Source organism: Xiphophorus hellerii, chromosome 11, assembly GCF_003331165.1.
Source record: "Xiphophorus hellerii strain 12219 chromosome 11, Xiphophorus_hellerii-4.1, whole genome shotgun sequence".
NCBI lineage: Eukaryota > Metazoa > Chordata > Actinopteri > Cyprinodontiformes > Poeciliidae > Xiphophorus > Xiphophorus hellerii.
In genome coordinates, this window is record NC_045682.1 from 21,139,529 (window position 1) to 21,158,230 (window position 18,702).

General features: G+C 41.8%; 1 protein-coding gene across 1 annotated transcript in view; it reads left to right on the forward strand.

The window, feature by feature from the left end:
• Positions 1-330: 330 nt before the first annotated feature.
• nrip1b (nuclear receptor interacting protein 1b) overlaps positions 331-18,702 on the forward strand; it is a 54,882-nt gene continuing 36,510 nt past the window's right edge. Inside the window, exon 1 of the mRNA XM_032576784.1 lies at positions 331-655. The gene's annotated coding sequence lies outside the window, so the exon portion shown is untranslated. The remainder of the gene's footprint in view (positions 656-18,702) is intronic.

Sequence of the window (18,702 nt, forward strand, 5' to 3'; positions counted from 1 at the left end):
AGCCAAACTAATGCAGCGTTTAGTTACTGTCAGCACTGTAAAAACAACTCGGTTAAACTTTAAGCTTGTTCTGCTGAAGGCAGTATGAGGAAATGATGCTCAGCAGGCATATCTGCATGGCACCGGAACACCGTTCCTCCACACAACACTACGTACGGCTTCGTGTTTTTACTGAACGGTCAATGAAGCCTTTAGCTCTGGAAATGGGCACAAGATGAAAAGTGTTCGCTCCATCCTTGTTCCCTGTGGCAGTGGAAGTGTGTGGGCAGCAGCAGAGCGAAGGCTTGTTCCTTTAAGGGTGGTGTCAGGGGCAGTCAGAGGAGGAGGAGGAGGAGGAGGAGGAGTGTGGCAGTCTCCGCTCTCTTCTCCACATCGAGGGGACTCCGAGAATAAACAATTCCCACAGACTGCACGCTCCACACCGCAGTTCGCGCACAGTCGCAGTTTGAATTGGTATCGCTTTTTTTTTTTTTGTCAGGAGCAAAATTTTTTACCTTCCCTTTTTTCTTTTTCTTTTTTTTTTTTTTTGTCAAGCCCTCTTCGCCATTATCTGCCTGCTGCCAAAAGTGTCGCGGCCGCTTTCATTGGATTTGCCTCCCCTCCTGTCGAATAATAACGATGCGCCTCTCCGGCTGACTGTTGGGTGGACGAGCAGGTAGGGGAATGAGTCTACGTGCCGCACATGAACGCACTGCCAAATATGTGGGAATTGGTGTAAAAGCTGGTTTAGGTGGGGAAACACTCGGTCGACAGTATGTGGAGCATTATGACAGTTGAAATTGTCTCTTGCTAAGGATGGGGTTGGCTGTTTTTGTGTCGTTGAAGTGGGCAGGGGCACATATGGACACACAGTAGCGCTGACAAGGCTGCATAAAGAAGTGGCTGTGTGAGGCTGCCAGCCCTTTAGCTAACAGCCTTCCGGTCCTCTCCGCCTGAAACCAGAACATTAAGCAAACGTTTATGAAGGGGTGTGTAAGTACATGTTGTCGAAGACACAGTTGCCATTACTAATTTTGACCACGGATATCTTATAAGCCTCCCGCTAAGTGTGTTTGAGCTTATACTGATGGGAATTCCGGCTCATTTTTGAGATTCGGATCATTTGGCTCGCCTCACACGAAAGAGTCGGCTATTCCGGTTCTTTTAATTTGTTAGGTACCATTTCTTGATAATTGGAATGTTTATTATTCCTGGATAACCAAATAAAAAGAGGAATTATCAAAAATATTAGTATAAGGCAAGTAGTGCAAACACTTTTCAGGCGATTTTATAGGATTGATTTGGCAAGTCCAATTTAGGCTTCCTCTTTTCCATTTATGCATCGAAGCAGATGCCCCCAAATCCTTATTAATTTTAAAATGAGGCAGAAATGAAAAGTTAATTTCTTTATTGACACTAAATGGTAGTAATTCTTAATTTTGGTGCATTTAATGAATAAGAAGTCAATTACTTGGCATTTTCAGCATTGGACCTGCTGTGCATGGTCTAGACCAAATAAAAGAGAACTTGTCTGATTCCAATACCTGATTGCGTTCTGCATCTCTAAGCACTATACAGGTAAATTAAGGACTTTAACAGACTTTGTTTTGGGGATTTTTAATGTGATCCGTGCATGGTTATTGTTGCTTTCTGCAATTCATACAACTATTTTAAAGTTGCCTATTGACCCAACAATGACCATAATTGATTACGACAGAATGCATTTAAAAAAATATTTAGTGTCTGTTCATTTTTCTATATTAAAATTCTATAAAGCTGTTTTTAGTATAGAAGACAGGAATAAATATGTATTTGCAGATGTTTAGATAATTTATGAATTCAAAGAATTTGAGGTTGATTACTTTTTCTTATTATTTTTATTTATTTATTTATTTTTATTTTTTTAAACAATTTTCAGTCATTTGTCCTTCTGCAGCTCCAAATTTCAACAGAAGTGAAAAGCAGTTAGCCTGGATAACTAACTTACACCAGACTGTGAGGCTCGACAGTTAATAATAACTTTCTGTAATAAATAGAAAGTTATTATTTAATTCAGAAGAAATGCATTACACTGCATTACATAAACAAAATTATCTAAAAATATAGAAGGTAAATTCAAACATTACCACATTCCTGCTGTCAGCCAGGAGATTTCAGAGCAGCAGTGGGTGCACCGCATATTTGCACACAGACAGTAATATCTTGAGAATAATATCACAAAAACATAGTTATTGGTTATGTCTTTATTAACAGTTTTTGAGTGACATTGTTTTTCTAGCTCAAACACAAGCAACAGAAATGACTAAATTATCTTTAAAAATGTTAACAAAGCTATTAAACTCTGTAGTGTGCGTTTGGAAATCTGTCCTGGGTGAAATCAGATTTTGTTCAGGGGTCCAGCCCAGCCACGGTCCTCAAGCAGCCGCTAAGTGCGCTTATAACTACAGCCTGCCTTAATAAATATAAACGAAGAATCCAAATGTCCCTTTCTGAACAGTATCTATAAATAAAATCTGTTAAACAGAAGGTTTTAACTTTAAAAACAGGTGTAAGAATAGAATAGCATGTATTTTAAATGTTGAATCAAATTATAGAAGTTATGTAATAATTTAAGCAGTGTGTACTTGACAGGTTGTTCATGAACATTTTAACAGGTACAATCAACTCATTACAGATTACTACTTGACATGAATTGCATAGAAAATGACTTTAGCATCTTATGTTAGTTTGTAGCACAGTTAGCATTACATAAATAGCTTTCTGTGTGTTTTGTAGAGCCATACCTAACTGATATTTCCAGATTCTCTGTTGTTTATGATACAGAGTACTTTAGCTGTACTCTTTTTGGCCTTCCTTGTTGTACGTCGAAAGTCTTGCTCTCTCTTGCTGTCTCGCAGCCTGAATAAAGAGTCATGTCATAGAAGAGATGGCTTCCTTGTGAAAAGTTTTTTTCTTCTGTTCCCTGTGACTTCCATTCAAACACCTCAGCGTCCTGAAAATAGATTGGTTTGAGTCATCTTAGTCCAGTGTTTCCCAACCCTGGTCCTCAAGCCACACTGCCCTGCATGTTTTAGGTATTTCCTTGCTTCAGTCCAGCTGATTTTAATTGATGACTGATTAACAGGCGTTTGTTGAACTGCAATCAGTTGAATCGGGCACATTAAAGCAGGGAAACCTCTAAAGCATGTAGGGCATTGTGCCTTGAGGACCAAGGTTGGAAAACGCTGTCTTAGACCAACCTAAATGTTCTCACGAACGATTAATTCACTATTCAGGAAATAATATATTACTTTTGAGTTTCTGACATGCCAGTGACCCTGTCAGATTCTGATATTTCAGTGCGTCTCTGACGTCCACATAATACAGACACCTTAACTGAAAAGCAAACATCACCAGGGCTCAGTGTGGGACAGTACTTTCATAAAACCCACACAATAGACTGTAGTTATGACTGGAGTATAAACCTTTGGAATGTAATTCACCAAACTGGCTCAAAAGCTGTATTCTGTAAGGCCTCCTGACTAGTCAGAGTACTTTTACCAGCTGGTTTTTTTTGTCTTCTCCAATTACCTTTTTTTTTTTTTTTTTTCTAGAGTTTTTCATTTTTTAAACGTTAGCCTCACATTGCCGGAGCGGGGGGTGGAGGGAACCGGAGCCAGAAGCTCAAACAGTGGCACCAGAGAGTAAACACTGTGGTAGTGGTTGTTACAAAATGTTGCATAGATGTGTTGCTACAACAAATCTCCCAACACAGCTGAGATGATATTCCTTCCTTTGGTCCATCATGAAACAGCCGTGGTCTGGAAACATGGCTTTGCTAATGATCCTCATTAATGCTGATTTAGTTTGTTCTTGCTACCTAAACTCCCCCTGCCATGTCTTCTTGTCGGAAACCTTTCTCTGTTTCCCTCGTAGTTCTTTAGAATAATAAACAGCTGATTCTCCGGTGTAATCTATTCCTTTGTACCATCAGGTCAGATATATTTTGATTGATTTCAAAGATTTTAAGGTTTTTTTTTTTGTTTTTGTTTTGACCAGCTGTGAGACTTTTGGAATGGACTCTCCATAGGCGTTCTTGTTACCTCATTGGACTTTGGATGAGTGCGGAGGCAGAGGTCAGGGCCGGAAGTTTTCTCAGAGCTGCTCGTGAGAGGGCAAAGTACAACTCCAATTCAGATTCTGAAAGGCTAAATTACCTTGCTTACTGGATCATTTTTGTGTCGTAACATCAGGTTGAATGAAAAAGTTCTTTCAGAAGTCAGTTGCAGCTCAAAAAAAAAAAAAAAAACTCACAACAATTTGAAGTAATATAAAAAAAAGGAGTGCAACTTTTTAAAGCCCTCTAAGTCCCGTCTGCGCCTGGAGGTCTGCCTTTTTAGCCTTTCTTTTGTCGAACATTTAAGCTGCTTAATTATTTGACCTGAACTCACACAAGATGTTCAAGGTAGCTCAGCTCGTCCTCTGCTGCCTTAGATTACTAAAACCTCCACACACAGCCTGAATGCAAAAGCTGCTCGACAAAGCGACCTTTTTTTTTTTTTTCTCCACTGGCCCGTGTGTTGTAGCTCAGTGTAAACCCGCGTGTCAGACGAGCTTGATTTGCCTGAACCATCTGCTGTGGTGAGTGATGTGTAGTAAGTAACCTGCAACCAACAGCAGAGAACATTCAAATGACCCGATGCAAATGATGTGAAGGCTGCTGAACGGTCACAAGACTGGACTCTGCACTTGTCTGTCTTGTGTACCGGCTGCTTTTCATCACAGCAAAATCTTATCTGCCATCAAATAAAACTAGAACTGCTGCTGCTGCTGCCGTGGGAACGTTGGGTGTTTTGACGTCTTCGTGGTCACGCAGGTGTGATGAAAACACAGAATGTCATGCCGTTTTGCTACTCTGTCTTTTTAAGGGTTTCGGAGTGTTGCGGTGTGGCTGATTTTAGCGACAGATATCGAACAATCAGTATCTTCTAAGCGGATGGTCTCCTGCTTTTTGACGACTGTGATCCTCTGGAAGCAAGAGAGGAGATAGGATTGATGTATATTCCACCAGAGCACGTGTTGTGCATTTACTGCAGAGTTCTTGATTTATTATAGACCTGGGAGATGCCCAGCACTTGTGTTGTTGGCCACTGAACATTGTTCAAGGGCACTTTGACTGTGGCTGTTGAGGAACAGCAATACGTTTCTCATCTCCTTATGGGCCAGCACTTTTGTCAGCCCACTGGGGATTCAAACCACAGACCTTTAGGCCGCCGCCTCATTTCTCTGATTGTCTGGGCTCAATAATATTCACGTTGAGTGTCCATTCAGCCAAATGGTTTTATTGTTTATTCAGTAAACACTCCCCAACAATAGTTGGTGCAAAGCGCTGTTATTGGGCGGAGAGCAATTAGGCTGTAAATTTCTTATTGGGATTGAAGCATTTCTCTCAGATTAACAAGACAAAAGTTAATGATGATCTGATGTTTTTACTGTTAATTTGAATCCATGCTTTTTCCTCTGGAAATGCAATATCTGTCTTCTGTCATCTAACAGACTTAAAGTCCTGTTAGTCTCGTGGTACGAAAACGGTGATTAAGATTTAAAGCAAAAATGTATCTGTTTTTTTCCTTCTGTAAAACAAAAAGCAACAATTATGAGAAAGCATATTTGTTGTTTATAGTTTCATTAATGTTTATCTCTATCAATTTATTTTCTGAATAAATGCCGGCTAAATTTTAGATTTCTTTGTGCTCTGCTTTTTAAAGACTTGGAATATAATGAGCTGATATTAACTGGTTGATCATCAGAGTATCTGCTTCTTTAGCCTGCAGCCGTCTGCGAATCAGACCTGCAGCTTTTAGTTTGCAATTTGTAGATTTGAAACGGCATCCTCTAAATGAGAGGGAGGGCTTCATCTCCTTTAGTTTTGGAGCCGACTTTTAGCTGTCTGAACAGCAGTGACGAGCAACAAGTGGGGGAGGGACAGAAAAGAAAATTCCCCATCACTCCTGCACTTCCTCGGAGCTGTCGGAGTGGTAATAGGAGGACATTTTGGAACCTTTTAAAACCTTGATGCTTCCTGATACGGTAACTGTGGCTAATATCTGAACCTTAAATGTTTATAGTAAATGACTTCAAATGTGTGATATTTGAAAGATAACACAAGTCGACTCTGCATGAACTTTTTGCCACAGCTTTGGTTCTATAATTTTGCTGAGTTGAATGGTTATTTTTGAATGGCAGCATAAAGAAAAATATTAGCAGCCACATCTGACGCACAAACAAGTTCTGAAAACAACAGAGAAGGACGACAAAGCCGCTGTTCCTCGCCTACTGGAGATTCATTTTTGCTCAAAAAAGTTTTCTGATGAGATGCTGGAAAAGACTGTTGTGTGCAAGTTGAGCTAATAGGAGTTGTCCTGTCACCAAATTTATTCAAGCCTAAAATAGCATCTCTATGCTAAGTATGTTGCAGCAGCACAGACGTCCCCAGCGCCAATGGCAGCGTTCAGTCCACATTTTGAAATAAGTTCTATGAATGACCATTGATTCCTGAAAGACTTGAAAACTCATTGAATATAATAGCACTTTGCCCCAATCTGATGACTGAATCACCCAAATAACAGATTAAAAACAATAAATGTTTTATATCATTAAGTTTATATGTCTTTATTCAGTAATTTAGCTGCAAAAAGGGATTTTGAATTGAAAATGTTTACTATTTTGTCGATATAGTTTTTGATTAAAATTGTGATTAATTAATTACTCACACTGCAATTATTTTAATCAGTACCCGCCACAAATTTTTACGCACTATTTATCATAATGGCTTTCAAGACATGTGAAGGTAAAAGGTCCACACAGATGGTCTGGCCTTTAAATGCTTACTTTAACAGGAAGGAGGAAAACATTGGTCTGTTGCCTTCTTAGAAGTAGAATCTTTCATTTAAGACTTCCACTTAAAGTCCCCCACTTTTACGCTTTGTTTACGTTCTTTCAGTTTACAACTGGGTCACTTTCCGACCAACCGGAGTACCAGTCAAGTCCTGTCAGGCTGAAAATCAACCTACTCTGGCCATTTCGTAGCGTGTCTCTGCTAGTTCTTCAGAGAAAAGCTTTTAAAACTATATAATATTATTTTACGTGATTATAAATAAGTTGACAAGAAAGCCCTACTGAGGACTATGCTGTACTCTACTACGAGATCATAGCGTGGTCACTTTTAGTGTCTTTGTGTCGTGAGCTGTTCATATGATGAGCTGTAAGTATGGGTTCTCTGTTATATCAGCATTGTATCATTCAAAGACAGTCGCTCCGATTCCTGTATCTGCCTGAAACAGAAGGCAACCAAAGTCAATGGAAGTCATTTTGATGACAAAGCAGGAACTGCTAAATGCCGCTTTACAGCCATTGCTCCCAGATAAAGGGGCAGAATGACGAGATGTGTGGATGAAAGATGAACTCCTCCTCTGTGGCCCCTGAAGCCTGCACTAACCTGGGCTCATCAGAGGGACACTCCTCCCTCTTTCTCCACACCCTCCGTCAAGCGTCACCTCCAGCTTGTCACTCCTCTGCCTTCGTTTTTCACCTTGGCCTTGGCGCAATGACAGGCCCTTCAATTATCCCCACCAATTGATCGCTGCTGATTGCAATTGCTGTGAATTATTTAGACCCTGCTGAAATCACCCACTAAAGGGAAGGAGGACTAGCGAGGGAGATATTGCTGGTCAAATAAATTCCATGTTTAAGGTACAACTACCTTTTATGGCTGTTCGAGTAATCTATCGATTATTCTGACAATTGCGTAATTAAATAAAATATTGGTAAATACTACCATAACAGCAGCATTAATACTGGATATCAGTATCAGCCCAAATTTACATATTTGTGCATCCTTATCATTTACTTTTCTGTAGCTTAGAAAACTAACCCATAATAAAAGCAGCTCATTATTTAAATCAACAAAATCTGAAATTTGTCGATTTAATAATAAAAATAATGTGTAGACTAAATGTTTTAGCCTCCGCAGTTAGCTTCCGTCAATTTAATAGATGAACTCTCACTTTGCACGGCCATTAGTAGCTTTTGTGTTTACGTGAGCGACGGGATCTCTTTCACCTTCGTCACACTCAAACACATACACCAGAGCATGTTTGGTCACCCTATGCTATGCCAATAGTACTTAGCATTTCTCAACAACTCATTGGCGGAAATGAGAGCGTTGTGCAACACAAACAGTCATCGGGACCGAACTCATGACCCTACGTAGTAAAACATAACTTAACAAAGCTTCGAGGCAGATCATTTGCCTTGAGGAATTTTAATAATTGAGGTACTCAAATCATTTGATGAATCGTTACAGCCCTACTGCCTTTCAAGTCGCACAGCTGTGCAACCCAAAGTTTACTGATCAATGAGGGATTGCTCCTGTACCTAGTATGTACCGAGAGTTATAAACTCAGTTCCAAAACCCAATTACCTCCCGCCTGTCCTACATTTGGTGACAATCAAAGAGATGCAGACCAAAACGGCGAACCTCCTGGGTGACGTGAGAGGACCTGACTTCTCCTGGCCAGACCACAGTGGAATGGACTGGAACTGACTCCCTCTTGTCTCTTTCTGTCTCTCTCTCTCTGCTTCCCTTGCTCCTGTAGCAGAGCTGCTGCCCTGAGGGCTTTAGAGGTGCAGTAGGAAGGTTTCGCTACCATCATGGTGAAAGCCCAGTCAGGATACTGCAGTCAGAGAAGGGAATGGTCCCTTTTTTTTTGTTTTTTCTTTTTGCCACAAGCAGGCCAGTGTCACTGCCGCGAAAGAGTGGGCGGCAGTATCGGGAAGCGAGGACAGACGCTTGCAGATAGGAGACCTGCCAAGCCTGGATGTGCATGTAATAGAAAATGTCTGCTTCTCACAGAGGAATGAGTGTTTTCAGCTTTTGTTGTGGCTGTCTAAGGATGCAAGTATGTGATTAAATCTGTGCTGGGCTTTGTTGTAGCTGTTCATCTATTGGAAGAAGCTATAGTACCTTCTCTACAGAAACTATTTCTGCTGCGTCCAAGTGCATTATTGCAAAGGTTCTTGCCGTGTACCTAAGCGGCCTAAGGGCTGAAGGCCAGAACACAGGGTCACCGAGCTCAGAGGGTGAGGTCGACCGTTATCCAGCTGGATCTTATTTTAACCAGGTTATGTGGCTGGAGTGCAAACGAGAAGCTGCGGCTAAGTGAAAATGCCACTCATTCTTGAAGAGTCCCTGGCCTCGTCAAGGTTAGTGGTTTGTCTTTGTAAGTTGAGGGATTGATGCATGAGCCTGTCTGGCGCTGAATTCAAAGTCCAAGGCTGTCACAGGCAGCAGCTCTCCACCCAACCCCTCCACCCTCTCTTTTCGCAGGCTATCACAGGGCCCTGTCCTTCCCAACTTCTTAGCAGCCTGTCCTTTTGGGAACCTTGAGCAGCCCAGGCAAGGACACAGCGTCTGGTGCAGTAAGCCTGTGGAGAGAGGGAGAGGCTTTACGTAATGTTCTGCTTTAAACATGGGTGTATGACTTCCCTGACACGGTGCGGTGCGGTGCAGAGCAGCACGGCTCGCAGCACATGTCCCCTCGGTACACCCCTCCCGGACAAGGAGCGGGCAGAGAAATCCCTGCAACTTAATTATATCTTTCTCTTTTAAAAGCTTTCTTTTTAAATTAAATTTTCCCAGGCAATTAACTAAAGAGGAGTTTTCAGAATTTATGAATGAATGATGGATATATTGCACAGGACGACAGCAGAGAGAGAGAGAAGGAGGTGGAGGAGAAGAAGAGGGCATGTATATTACAGTATGAGATTGAGGGCTCTGGTTCTGGAATTTCTTTTTACTGTGAATAAAGTGAAGATTAGCTCAATTCAGCTAAAATGAGAGTGAAGGTGTTGGGTGATTTCCAAGGAATGGGTTCTGGTCATTTCACCCCTTCTTTAGTCATTTCATACCTGGAAAGGTAAGAGGAGCAGTCCGCCACAGGATGCTTGGTACCAACAGCAATTTCAGGATTTTCTACCCACCTAAAATGGAAATTTCATACATTCTTTTGTAATTTAATTCAGGGCTCTGATTATTGGGCCGAAGTCGAACTGTCGACGCATGATCATGTAGTTCACAAGTTCTTGCGGTGGAGGAAATAATGATTTCATTTTATTTTATATGTTGTTGGGTAAAAAAAGGACAGGAGGTGTCAATGTCGGCCCGCTCCACTGGACCAGAACCGAACGGGGGGAGATTAGTGTCTTGGTCCAACACTAGGTACTTCCTCATGGCCTCAGACAATTGTTCCTCAAAACTATCCATCCTGCTCTCAGGGTGAAAAACTGACCTCTCAAAGTTGAATAGTTGCAACATGAGGCTGAGAACAAAATGATGCAATTTTCGTCACGTGAAAATGGGAGCTGATTTCTGCTATTCAACCCCGCCATGTAGAGAGCACTTTAGTCTACTCAAAGTGTGCTTGTTTGATATATTACTCAACTAAATGTTATCTAAGAGCATGGTGTTAATTTGGTTTGTTGAGAGGTCATAATTTCATATATTAAGTCGAGTGGCCCACATAGGATCACTGCAAATAGTTGTAATATAAAATGTTCAGAAAACAATACACAGTTAAAGTGGGTGAAAGCTGGTTTATGTAGCTGGCTGATAAATTACAAAATGGTTTGTTTACAGGTATGGAAGTAAGCTAGGGCAAAATGCCAAAGGGAAATTGACCCAAAACCCTTAACTAAACTTAAATCTTCACATTTTTGTGGCAATGTGTTCATTCATTACCATCACTTATGCTACAAATTCACTCTAGAAACTCAGTTTGCTTCATCTGGTATTGTGTAACTTTTTGGCTACTAATGATGAGCTGAATGGTTGCCGGGCAACAGGAGTACCTGTCCGAATGGAGGTGACAAGTCGACGCTTTGGATGGCTTATCAGAATGCTTCATTGAGGAGCATAGCACTGCATTTCCCTCTGAAATGCCTCACTATTTGTGTTGTTCCAAGTGGAGATTTGTCAATCATCAAACAAGATGTTCTATTAGAGAGGCAAAAGATCTCCCTGTAATGATTCTCAAATTACAGATAGACCTCTCAATCCATATTGTCAATGCACACTTAAATGGCTCATTGCACTTTCTTCAGTAAAACATAGTTGAATGTTTGCGATGTGTCTAAATGGAAAAATAAGTGCACTCCTTTGCCACAGAGGAAGGACCGAGGTCGTTTGGCATAACCTCAGTCTCCCTTCAAGTGCTCTTGTGAGTTTCTCAAACATGCTGTCCTTCCTATTGAAGCTCCAGCCTACTTGTAAATCCATTAGTGAGGTGGTGTTATGCACTACAGTTCTCACTGTGGGATGTAAACAGACTGTGGTTGAGAACTACAGCTTTCTCAGAATTGTGTTAGAAGGCTCCCGGTTGTAGAGAGGAGCCATTTGAGAAGAGATGGAGAGCAATGGGCTGATGACTGGAGGCAGCCGTGTGACCTATTACTTAGGGAAAATGGACTGGTGACCAGAAGATTGCTGGCTCATGCTCTGCTCACCCTCTGCCCTTGAGCAAAGGCAATTAACCTGGATTCCTTCAGTAAATATCCAGCTGCAGAAATGAAAAGAGATGTGGAAGAGTGATAATCGCGTAAGTGACTTTGAATAAAAGTGTCTACTAAGCGGGAAGATTAATATGGCTAATAGAATCATAACTTGTTTTCAAGTTATCAAGGACCCAGGACTGCTGAACGTGTAGAGCGAATGGACCCTCCTCCCTCCTGCCTTCCACACGCCACCTCTTCCAGCTCCTCTCTATTTGTGCACTCTTCCACATGCACGCATTTACAGACTTCTCTCTTTTCCTTTGGCATTAAGGCCTGACCTTGACCTGATTGCTGAGGCTTTTTAAGTAACTCTCCAGAAGGAGATCCAATCATGTGACACCGTTCACCCAGCCTCACCCGCTATCCTCTCTCCTGACCTTGCATGTTTATGAGGATGAAGGGAGGGGCGGTGGGGGTTGGGGGGAGGACGCTCGCCACAGGGCTATGTGTAGCTGTAGGGGCTGTCATTCAGTTGGTAATCACTCCACGGTCAAACGGGGTTGAGGTCGTGCCAGACGCATCCCGACTGTCTAAGCTGCACCACGGCCTGACCGCTATTCTGTGTCCTGCTTCGGCTGCGGTGACGAACTGAGCAGGTTTAGTCATCCTCTCGGTTCTCAATCACTTAAACCAGCATATGTCAGGGAAAGGTCATTTCTTGTGCACAATGATTCATGTGCAGAGTGAGCTGGCCGCTTGGATTCCTGTTATTGCAGTTGCCTTCCCTCACTTTGACACTCTACAGCTGCCCTGCTGTTTCAACCTCACTGGCTCGTTGTCTCACTTTAGAGCTCCCTGCTGTCTCTGCCCCAGAGTATTTTTATGCTACTATGTTCACATCTCTGCCTCATGGATATGTTTACCATATGCCTGGGTATATCAAGGCCCAAGCTAACTTTATACAACTACTCCGACGGGGGTCACCCAAATAGCAGTTCATCCGAACAGTGTCAGTGATCTTTTCAGAATATCTTGTGTCTTTATGCTATGAAAATCAAATCAGTGATCAATTCTGCTGTTTGTTTTTTTGGCCTAATTAAAGTCTAAAATTGGACAATATGCAGCGTATTACTACTCTGTAAACAAATTCTGAACACAACCACCCATTTTTGAAGTCTCAGGTTTATTTGTAACTTTAAGTGCAGATATTTAAAGCAGGATAAAAGAATCATTTGCAAAATGATCACAGGAAGTAAGTCTACTTGATGACAGGTAGATGTGTTGGGGAGCCAGCATCTAGCTGTTGTTTATCTGCTTTCTTTTTTTAAGTCTGTAAATATTCCTCAAAGCTCAATCATTTGACTGTATTTACATGTGTATTAGGGATGCACAGTTTATCGGCATTAATATTGGTGTCAGCTGATATTGGTCGTTTTCACCAATTCATTATTGGCCCAATAAATAAAAACGAGTCGTGGTATTTGTTTGGTCATGTGGTAGTGTTGTATTGCAGGATTGGGGGGATTTTAACTGAATCAGAGAATCAGCGGTGACGTTTTTTTTCAAGGTTTTGAAATATGAAATATCTTTAATATATATAATATTAGTAAATATTGGATGTCGATATTGACCCAAATTCTCACATCAGTGCATCTCTAATTTATTTTACCTAGACAAGTGACAATCAGAATTTTGAGTTATGAATTTTGTTGTCTTACAAGTAGTTGGCAACAGTGAGGGAACTGTTATTAACTACGCAGATGCAGACTTGACCTGCTCGGTCTTTGTGCAGGTAGATAAAATCAGTGGATAATATTGGTTTCTCATGCAAGTGTCGGCCAATTGCTGATCTCCCGAAATTTAGGAAATCAGGGCCAATATATTGGTGCACTCCATTCCAAATCACATCACTGTTTTTCTTCTGCTGTTGTGTATAGAATGAATATTTTATTTTGTAAATTTGGAATAATAACACACATAAGTCAAGTAATTAAAATTTAGTGACAAACACCTGTTGAACCAGTGTGACTCAGATGAGAGAAAAAAATTATCCATTACATTTCAGTCAGAAAATCTTGATTTTTTTTTTAATCATACAAGCTAATCTACATGTCAGTCCTCATTATAAAATATTTCTTAAAATAATTTAATTGAAATGTTATTTGGCATGCTTTCTGACTGGATGCCAGTCAGATTTAGCAAACTACTTTCCCCCTCAAGCTAGCATAGCATGGCCAACTAAAACCAGAAGTTTTTGAGGCAACATGCTAAACTTTAAAATTACTCAATGTAATAATAATTGAGTGTAAAAGTGATTAAAAACATTCTAAAAGTTTGCTCTTTAAATATTTTGCAGTATTGTTTGCTGGTTTGCAAAGAGGGTCTCTAAGCCTCCTAGCTAATGCTTTTTCGGGTCCCATGGAGTGGAAAAGTTTAGGGACCCCTGTTTTAAACAACCTTGGTTACCCAAAGAATTTAGACTTTTCTTATTCTGCTCCTTTCTTGTCTTGGCCAGCTGGATGTTCGGATGTGTTGACCCACTGCAGAACGGGCTTTAGACCTCTCCTCTATGTGTGGCAGCACGTTGTGACATCGAAAACCAGTTGCTGTCTGCTCAGTTTAACTATGAGCCATACAGACACAGTAAAAGCAACCAGTAGCCAGTATAAACTGGTTGATTATTTTCAGACTCGACCAGCCAGAGGTGCTCCTCTTGTGTAACTGCCCTATGTCCAATAAGACGCTTGACACATTACTAACTCGCATGTCCTTTTCAGCTGTTAACGGTGGAAGCTTCAAGTAGCTCGTGTAATATGTGTGATTCTGTTTTGTTGCACTGAGATCACACCAAAGGTTATCATAGAGGAGTTAGGTGCTTGTATAACCGTGTTTACAAGTCGAACATTGGCACAGGAGCCAGACAAATGTGCTTTATCCAGGGCCTCTTTGTGTCTAAGCCTCCTTCCCTTCCATTCAGCATTGACCTTGGTACTTACGAAGAGGCAGGGCTTGACCTACATCCGCCCCCTTAACTGGAACTATCACCGCCAACCCCTGCAGAATAAAAAATAATAAATAAAAAAAATAGGGCTTTCATTCTCCTCTATCCAATAGTTGATTTGCTCTTCCTCTGTCCATATTAGTTGCTTTAAAATACAAAGTATAAAACAAAGCAGTTTCAGTGCTTGCATGGAAGCATGGGAAAGTGGAGCAGAGGACTTCATGGCTGTCTCCGAGGCACCGGCATGTCTGTGTGCACCGGGTCACCGTTAGCACGCAGTGGGCTTAGCACGGAGATGGTGAGAGTTTAGAGGCAGGTCAACCCTCGTCTGCTTTTTAAAAGTGTCAAACTGCGGCTAGCGCTAAGGAGGAACCACAAGAACACGCGGAGACGGTGGCATCTGTTTGATGGGGAGGCGCTAGCATGCGGCACTCTAATGTTTAAGGAATGTCTCCTTTAATGAGATCAATGTAACAAACTTGTAAAACATTTGCTGAGTAGGCATGGGTCAGTATGAAAGCCTGATGGGAAAATAACCATCTGGAGCAGATGGAAAAACTCTGTTTAAACAGAAAAACAACAGAAGAGATCTCACTGTTTTTATACAACGACTACTGCTTCTAAAACACCAGATATTGTTCCAATAGTGATTTTGCTGCACAAATGCATGTAAAAGAAAAGACACAACACCAGTGAGAGTATTAACAGCTGTCAGTCACAGAAAATGTGAGTACCAAACAAATATTTTGGAGAATGCATCAACTATGGATGTGAAGGTTAACTGATTTGTGGAGCTTTTAAATAACATCTGGATTTGTCATTCTTTCCTTTTTTTTGCACTTGTTTTGGTCAAATCCAAGCTGTTCAGATGAAAACAGGGTTTTTGTTTGTGTCGTAGGACTATGCTTCTACAGCCATTCCTGTACTGGAGTAGTGCAATTTTTCTCATTAGCGACACCAACTGTTCGGGTAGAGTGCGCCAAAATCAACAACTGAAAGGTTGATGAGCAAATCTGTTGTACGGAAGATTCTGCACAAGTTGATGAATTTTTTGTAAATGTTTGAGGGGTGAATTGAAATCTGTGTCTATTTCTCATGTGTCTTTATGGATCATTGGTAATACCAGAGCATAGTCTGAACTGGAGTAGAGCTGAACATGATGTGGCCTGAAGTTTGTGCCTTCAGTTGCCTGACCTGTTTACTAGACATTTTAGCTAATTTTGGGGTTTTGTTTTACACTGGAAGACAGTAAGACCTCATTTATACCTCGTAGTTCTCTTCACTAGCTGTATTTCTATTACAAATGTGTGTACAACTTTGTCAATATTCGGCTAATGTGTGGAAAATCTGGCATATACAATACAGACCAAAAGTTTGGACACACTTTCTAATTGAATTCAATGAGAAGGTGTGTCCAAACTTTTGGTCTGTACTGAATACAGACCAAAGGTTTGGACACACAGTTGTGTCCAAACCTTTGGTCTGTACTGTATATGATGCCAGATTTTCCTGGAGGGTTTAAATTAATTGTGCCAGGCAGTGAGAAACGCACACACCGGCATGATTGACAGCGCTAAGACCCTACTCCTGACTCTAACTGGTTATTTCTATTTAGTATTGGGAGAAGGCAGAGCTAAAATTTTTTTGAAAGCAGCATAGGACAGTTACGTTTTAGGTGCAGATACATGTGTGTTGTATCGTCGTGTTTAGTAGCTGCTGTTTTACAACATGTTGGTTCCAATGGTTCACCAGAATCATTTGGTGACTCTGCTCCCAGATTGCAGCCATCAGATTCGCTTTTTAAACCAGCTTTTCCGGGCTTGCTCTTGCTAACGGGTCTTCGTGCCACACTCTGTGGTAGAAGACCATGAGCCTGGCAAATAACTGATGCGAAACTCAGACATCTGAGGTTTGAGCGCGTACGAATCGATGTACACACTCGAGCTAGCAATACAAGATATTTCATAGAAAGAGAGAGGGGTCACTGAAAATTTTCTGTGGCCACCACTGAAATGCTCAACATTTGTGAAACTTGTATTGAGGGTGGTTATTATGTTTTTTCCAGGCACATACACTTTACACCACAGTTTACAAGCCCTTAGCACTATTTTATTAGGTAAGCCGTCAACTTGGTTTTCACAGTTGTATGTTCTACTACATGTTAAGACATGACACAGACAGGAAACATGGGGTTTATTTGTCCGACACACTCAGGATACTGTGCTACTGTGGAGAAAACGACAGTGTATTTGGTATTGGAGCTTAAATTTACAACTATGCTGATGGAAATTTCAAAATATTGGCTGGAAAAGCAGATGAAAAACCTTGTATTCCTCTGACAATACCTGCATGTTGCCGGCACAAGGGAGGTGTTGCTTACAGAAGAGCTGAGATGTCTGACTCTGTGTGTAATACAGAGCAACCAGTGCCTGGGAGCAACTGTGACGCATTAAAAAAAAGCTTCCACAACTCAAGGAGAATTGCTGAATTAGTCTGTAAAGGTTCTTAAAAGGTAATAATTAAATGTCAATCCGAGACCTACAAATATAGCTCTTGAGTGGAACTAAACAAAGGTTGCTAAGCAACAGCAAGGCACCGTTGAGTGATGAGCGATGGTTTTTGGCAGGTGAATAAATATTTAAATTAGCAGTGGAAGGTGCGCGTTGATTAGGCGTTTTGCGCGATCGGCGGCGGCGAGAAATCCAGACGGGCTCCCGGCGGAACAAACTCCGTCCTGAATGAATGAGAGAGTCAGCGGTTGTGAGAGAGGGGCGCGATGTGGTGAACAGACCGGGGGCTGAGGGCGAGAAAAAATAAGAGGTGAATGAGAGAGCGCGGCTCGGAAAAGGAAGTGGTTGCATGAGAGCACCGTGTGTGTGATCTCAGATATATCATGTGCTGTCCTGACCGTCATGGAGGAATTTAAAGGGGGCCAGTGTCATGCTACCAAGCACTAGGGCAGCCCATGGCTCACTTAGCCCTGGAACACCTCTCTTAGCCAGGAGAGGCTCATAATTTTTCAACTTGGACGACATGTCATACCTTAGCTGGTGTTAAATGACGTGTGGGTGTGTGTGCGTGTGTATGCTTGTGTTTTAAAAAAGCAAAGGATCTCATTTAGACGTTTTGAGTGAGACACGAGATAATGACCATGTAGAGGATGAGAGATGGAAACCTGGAGATAGACTCTGCAGATGATGCTAACCCCTGAGGAGCGGTTGTTGTTTCAAGGCGTGGGAGGGGCTGCTGCCAAAAATACACCAGGTCAGCTAATATGGGTTCCTTTAATCCAGAGGCAGAATGCAGGGATCAATCACAGAGCAGTTCGTGTGTCCGTTTTATCTTTTTTTGTTTTTTAACTTCTTTTCTTCTTTAACACCCCACCACCAACACCCTCCCCCCGTTTTTACTGTCTCCCTCGATCACGCTCTGCAGAGCTCCTCACACGGTCTTAGGGAGGGGATAAAGGAGGGAGAGGAAAAAAAAAAGAAAGCAAGAAGAAAAGTGGGTCAGGGCGACCTATTTTTTTTTCCCACAGTTCACGGAGGCAGAGGGTGGCGGTGTTATCGTCAGTTAGACGAGGAGCGGGGCCTGATGGGGAGGCAGGGCCTTGTCGCGAGACGCAGCCACTCAGAACTGGGTCAGCGGCAGAGGCTACGTCTTGTAAACGGCTTGTCATACCGGGGGAGAAAAGCTGCAAATGAACCATAGATTATACGCCCCAAGCTGAGCACCGAGGTCTCTCCTCTCTCTGCAGCCTCGCACTTCACTTCAAAAAAAAAGAAGAAAAAAAACCCCTTCATAGTATAAGCCTTACAGTGGAGCAGAGTCTCTAAAGCACTGCCACCTCCTTTAAGGTCCTCCCTCCCCTCGCTCAGTCTCCAGTAATAGCGTTTGATTACTGCAGTCAGACCCGACAAGCTCAAACCCCAAGCCACACATGGTTTTAAGTAAAGATTCTTTTCACATTTCTCCTTCTTTGTCACACCGGTGGCTGTTTTTTTTTTTTTTCTAAATATATCCGGCTTTCCCCCAGATTTGCCTGGCTTTATTCAGGTCAGTTTATTTACTGGAACAAGTTCAACCACGGTTTACAAGTGAGCCATATATATATTTGCTTATTCAGCTGTAATGACCCCCTTTTTATGTTATCTGTGTCAGCGCCTGGGATGTGAGTTTAAAATTGGCGTAAG